Here is a 6,500-nt window from a genome sequence, read left to right on the forward strand (position 1 = left end):
CAAGTCGTGGCCCCTTCAATTTATAAAAAGGGGAAAATTTTCCACCGCCTTAATTTCACGGTACACTTTCACGGACCTTGGAAAATCTCACTGGCCGTGAAAGTGGCCGTGAAATTGGTCCGGTGGCTCCTCCTCACTGTCACCGTTTCATGGTAGAAAATTTTTCATTTTCACGGTCCGTGAAATTTTTCACGATCCGTGAAAATGTCCCTGCTTCTCAGATTTGCGTTCTGTCAGTTGCATTGGAAAGAAGACTCGCTGAACTTCAATTTACATAGGTTATTCATTCCATCAATCCTCATATTCTATGAGATATACCCTCTCAAGTTGGACCAAAATTTCCAACCTAATTCCGCAGTAGGAACTCCAACCTATATTGTACCAGAAGTCTTAACAAGAAAAAGTACGATGGAAAGGTATGATAATGACCTTTGGAATAAGATAATCAGCTAATGCAATCTGTTGACCTGGACTTCAAGATATATCGTATTATTTGAATGTGAAAAAATCATAGTATGCTTTTACTTTCTTGCACCTGCTAAATATTTTGGTCATAGTATATCGTTGAATTATACTGGCGGAAAAGACTAATCACGTTCTAAGATGCTGCACTCCATATTGTGACGAGTGATTACTGCATAATGGCAGGAAGAATTATGAGCATGTATTCTTCCTAGCATGTTACATTTTGAAGAAGAACTACATGTTGATTATTACTTCTAGCTCTCAGGGATGAGCTATTCGCTTGTGTTGTTACCTAGGTAACTTATTTATGATCCTTGTATCACGTCAATATGAATTTGACTACTTGACCATGGTATAGCAGAAAATCCAACTAATATTTCTTAACTACCACTTAACTTTGTTGGGTGGAGAAGGAAAAAGCAAAGCAAAGCAAAAAATTTCAGCTTTCCTATTCTAACTTTGACTGAACAACTGTCCAATTAAGTTTCATCATTCAAGATTTGAACTTTTGTAGTGGAAGCAAAATTCCAATGCTATACTACTCTTAGGAGTTAGATGAGCAGCAACAATATGTTACATTTCAACCCTTCACACTTTTATCCGCATTCTATGCACATTTTCCAGTTTTGCACACATTTTTCAATTCCTGCACTATGTTTTTCTTGATTCTGCACTTAAAATTTAGTTTCTGCACACATTTTTCAGTTTCTGCGCAATATTTTTCTTGATTCCGCACTTAAATTTCAGATTATGCACCATAATATTTTGCATTCTTGGCATATTTTTTTTTTTGCGTTCTTCACACAACTAATTTCTGAACACGTTTTTCAGTTTCTGCATACGAAAATCTGCAATTTTTTAAAAGTTTATGTAGACCAAAATCTGCATAGTTTTTCAGTTTCTACGCATGATTTTCTACCCAAATACAAAAAAGACAAAGAATTCGCTTTGATGTAGCTTCTTTTCTTTTTGCCCTTTTACTCTTTTGCTTTGAATTGATCATCATAGATTTTGGTATGTAATGTTTGGTTCTAATGCTTGATTTTCTTTTCTTTCAGTGAATACCAAGATGAGAGTATGTGTTGTTAACTGCTGTTGCTAAAAAATTTATTTCATCCTATTGTAGCATCAACTTTGTATTAGTGGGACCACCAACATACACGTGATTTGTTTGTCTTTCTCATTCTGATGGAAGCAAGCTCAAGAATGTAAATGTACAATTTTGTTCCGCAAATGAACATATATTGTATGCAGCTTATTATGTTAATATTTAGTCACCTTCATGGTATTGTTTTCTTTTCTTTTCTTTTTTTGATAATCTTAATACGAATAATTTAACAAGTATAAAGTTATCTTTCTCAATATTTGTTGGACTTCTTTTGTACGATAATGTTAGTCATAGCCTATGCTGAGCACGGGCACGGGCCATCTAGTGTGTGTGTATATACATATATATATATATATATATGATAATTCATAGCGAAGATTTTTTCAAGAAAATTGTAAACAATATATAATGAATAAGTACTTGCCAATTAAAAATCAGTATTTCAACTGACGTTCGGTACCTATTTTTGGCTCGAATAATCCAAATTTGAACCAGAAAATTTCACATTGGGAGTAGAACACTCCCTACTTAAGAAAACTCCATTCTGAGAGCCCGAACACAAAATCTCTAATTAATGATAAAGGAATATTTACCACTCGGCAATCTTTGATGGTCTTGCTTTATTTTTATAGTTAATAATGTCACTCTCAACTTAGTGCCAATATATGTATATAGTGATTAATGAACAAATAAACAAAAGAAGAATGCATTGCATTCAAGTTCGTTCATGTTTTTTTTTTCTATGTTGACATTGAATGAGGTAAATTAAACCATGTAAACAACTTATTACATGTAACAAACATAACGTTATTCTAGCATGTAATAGATGTTTATACTATTATTTTAGAATGCTCGAAATGCACAGATCATCATATCACATATATAGAATATCATGCATATTAGGGTTTAGATTTTAATTATTACTAATTTAATTATACAGAAAAATAGGTACGAGAAGCCCAATAGGAAGAAAAGAACCAAGCCCAATTAAAAAGCAGTAATAAAGGAAGCTCATTCCAAGGAAGCTATACATGGAAAGTCGACTTACTCAATTAGTGAGTTAGTTGTCATATCTAAAGGAGATATTGCCATCAAGGAAAGAATATATATCGAAGAATGAAGTCAAAGCAGCAGTTAAGGAAGGAGTAATCAACAATTACTCAAAGAAGTGTTTGAAAGGCAACAAAAGAAACAAGTACCAAGGTTTTGGAAGAAAATCAAGTCTACGCGTGATTCAAGGACATCCCGGAAGGAAAAGAGTAGCAAGCCTTTATGGTCAATGCTCATCCGACGATAACCAAGAAAGTGCAATATATCTTGTCATGTTAGTGACCATAAATTGATAAGGACATGGTGGTGTAATTCATCCTTCTAATTACTCCATTAAGACTTAAATCTTGTAACATCATTTTAATGTTCTACCTCACTTATTATCCCACTACTTTGTCATTTACTCTTTGGAAGAATTGTAGACCTATAAATAGTGGTATTGCTTCCATGTGTTGGATGAAAACATATTGTGTTGTAATGTGAGATTGTTGAAAAGTGAGGTTGGAGTAGTGAAAGAGAGAGTTGAGACAAAGAAAAATATTCTAAGTCTCCAACTTATTCTCTACAGCAGAGAATATTTTTATGTTGAAGGAAAGTGTTTTTATTGGTGGAGTTTTGGACTCTTCAACTAGTCCAGAATTATTTGAGTCACACGATGTTGTCGGGCTGTTTTATCCTGGAGGGTACAAGTCAAGAGAGTTACTACTGGACCGCTGAAGATTATACCACAGTAGGCTTGAATCTCCTTACAGAGAGCGAGATATTTGCTCCTCAACCTGATTTTTTTTTATTTATTTCTGTTCATTTTTATTTTTATTTTCAACAGTAATATTTTATGGTATTTTCAACAAAGAATCTCTCATGTGATGAAGTTAGGGGAGACTTGATTGCATTTGAAATGACTCACAAAGTGTTGGTCAATATGAAAGCAAAAAAGAAAATTGTTGCTTTCAAGACTCAGCTTGAAGAAGATCTAGAAGAAGAAGAGGTTGCTATGATTTCAAGATCTGTTTTGGAAGCAATGAGAAGATCAAGAAACAACAGGAAAGGAAATCCTCAGTTGATCAAAACAAAAATGATGAAAAATGCTATGAATGTGGTAAGTATGGTCATATTGTTGGTGACTGTCCAGATTTGAAGCGGAGACCATCCAAAGGTTATCAACTAAATAAACCTTCATACTGAACGATTAAAGAATATATAAGTTGTTAATTAGAGAACTTTAATTCCTTGCTTGTACATATTCAAAATCTAGCTTTGAACTCATGTAGAATGATACTAATATTTGCATCATTCAATTTAGGTCAAATCTAACCCTAAAATTTGGGGAAACAGGCCCACATGGTCAAAACGGGAAAATTCGGAAGCAAAATATAAAATTAAGCATTAGGTGATCATAACCCAACCACTAATTGTTAATTTAACTCATGGATTAGCCTATTTCGAAACTGAAGCAAAACTCTCAAATTTGGGTATAAACCCTAACTCTTTGATTCAAGAATTCAACACTAGAGAAATGATTAACAACCTTATATTCATCAAAATCTAGCATAAACCCCATCAATTTCATCATTAATAAGCCTAGATAGAATAATCATCAAAACCCACTTTCATCTTCCATTACTAAGGAATTATTAAGGAAAAGGGGGAATCTATGATGACTAGGATTAATGGAATAGTAAAGGATTAGGAGAACTTACCACCAAGAATCTCCACTAAAAGTCTCCAAGAACATATCCCAAGAGTCTATTTTTGTAATGGTATTGAATGAGGGACTAATGGATTTTAACACTTCATTAATAACACTCACTGCCCGTCACCCGCTTTGGCGATGCTGGGACCGCCCCAGCAGAGCCGCTCCAGCGGTCCCTTGACCGCTTCAGCGGTCAAGCCCAAATGGCTTGGACCGCTCCAGCAGCAGGGTTACCGCTCCAGCGATACCGCTATCGCGGTGCTGGTGCCGCCAAATCAGGCACCAGAAACTCCACCCAATTTCACCATTCAATCCCAACGGCGGTCTTGTTGACTGAGTCAACCCCCGATACTTTAATTCCAATTTCCTAACTCAAGTCCTAAAATACATCCGAGTGCATTGGGAACCGAACCAGATATACACACAAGTTCTAAATGACCATCCGGACCTCTCGGAATCGATGGATTTCCAAAAAAGGTATGTTTACCCAAAAGTCAACTTTGGGTTAACTTTTTTTCACTTTAAGCCTATATTTCACAAAAGTTGCCCGAATCCGGTCTAGACACCTCAGAAAGCGTGTCAACGGTCCCCTCTGGTCAAAAGTGAGCTAATCAAAGCTCAGGAAAGGGCGAAAAGGCCGAAAAGACTATAACGACCAAACGGGTAGTTACATCAGATACCAATTGAACTGTCGCTCATCCTCGAACGAAGAAGAGAAAGGAAGCGGGAAATACCTGAATCAGTGAACAACTGGGGATATCGGCTGCGCATGTCGGACTCGGTCTCCCAAGTAGCCTCCTCCACAATTCGCGATAGGCTCCTCCTCATAAGTCAAATTCTCTTCAAGCAATATAGAATCCCAACGAACAATGTAAGTACCATTGGCATGGTACTTCTTCAGCATCTAAATATGAAAAACCAGATGAACTCCCGCCAGGCCTAGCGGCAATGCCAACTCATAAGCTATATCACCCACACGAGAAACAATCTCAAATGGACCAATATACCTGGGGCTCAACTTGCCCCTCTTACCAAAACTCATAACACCCTTCATGGGTGAAACCTTCAATAGAACCTTGGTCACCAACGACAAACTCCAAATCTCGGACCTTTCGGTCCGCATACATCTTTTGCTGACTTTGAGTTGCCAAAAGCTTAACCTGAATAACTCTTACTCTATCGAGGGACTCTCTCAATAGATCCGTGCTCCAAGGTCGAGCCTCGAATCCATCAAACCAACCAACCAGAGATCTACATCTCCTACCATAGAAAGCCTCAAAAGGCGTCATGCCAATACTCAAATGATAATTGTTATTGTACGCAAACTCTACCAATGGTAAGTGATGATCCCAATGACCACCAAAATCAATAACACACACTCTCAACATGTCCTCGAGCACCTGAATGGTCCGCTCAGACTGGTCATCGGTCTGGGGATGAAAAGCTGTACTGAGATCCAATCGGGTACGCAACTTCTCATAAAACGCCCTCCAAAATTGAAGATAGTACCCCTATCAGATACAACCGAAATAGGAACCCCATGCAACCTCACAATATCCCGAATGTACATCTTGGCTAACTTCTTCGTGGTATAGGAAACCTGAACTGGAACAAAGTGAGCGGACTTAGTCAACCGATCAACTATTACCCAAATAGAGTCAAACTTGCCCAGGGTCTTCGGAAGACCCACAACAAAATCCATGGTAATCCTCTCCCACTTCCACTCGGGAATGGGCATCCTCTGAAGTACACCACCGGGCCGCTGGTGCTCATACTTTACCTGTTGACAATTACCACACTTAGCCACGAAATCAACTATATCTCTCTTCATCAGACGCCACCAATAGTGTTGTCTCAAACCACGGTACATCTTAGTCGCCCCCGGATGAATGGAATTGCGGGAGCTATGAGCCTCAAACAAGACCAACTGAATCAAATCACCAACCCGAGGAACGAACACGCGTCTCTTAATCCTCAAAATGCCCTCAGAATCAATCACGCCCTCCTTGGCCTTACCTCTCAAAGCTCTATCTCGAATCTTGCTCAACTGAGCATTCTCAAACTGATGAGTCCTGATCTAATCCAATAAAGACGACCTCGCCTCTATATAAGCCAAAATCCTGCCTGGGGCTGAAATATCAAGGTGAACGAGACTGTTGGCCAGAGTCTGAACCTCCATGGCCA

The 6,500-nt window shown here is 37.9% G+C and overlaps 1 long non-coding RNA gene across 1 annotated transcript; it reads left to right on the top strand.

Annotated features, from left to right (window-relative positions):
• Positions 1-337: 337 nt before the first annotated feature.
• LOC132616543 (uncharacterized) lies at positions 338-1,769 on the top strand. The gene is made up of 2 exons (XR_009573249.1): positions 338-416; positions 1,524-1,769. It is a non-coding gene; the product is annotated as an uncharacterized LOC132616543 (long non-coding RNA).
• Positions 1,770-6,500: the final 4,731 nt, after the last annotated feature.

This window comes from Lycium barbarum, chromosome 11 (genome assembly GCF_019175385.1).
Source record: "Lycium barbarum isolate Lr01 chromosome 11, ASM1917538v2, whole genome shotgun sequence".
In the NCBI taxonomy this organism is placed as follows: Eukaryota; Viridiplantae; Streptophyta; class Magnoliopsida; order Solanales; family Solanaceae; genus Lycium; species Lycium barbarum.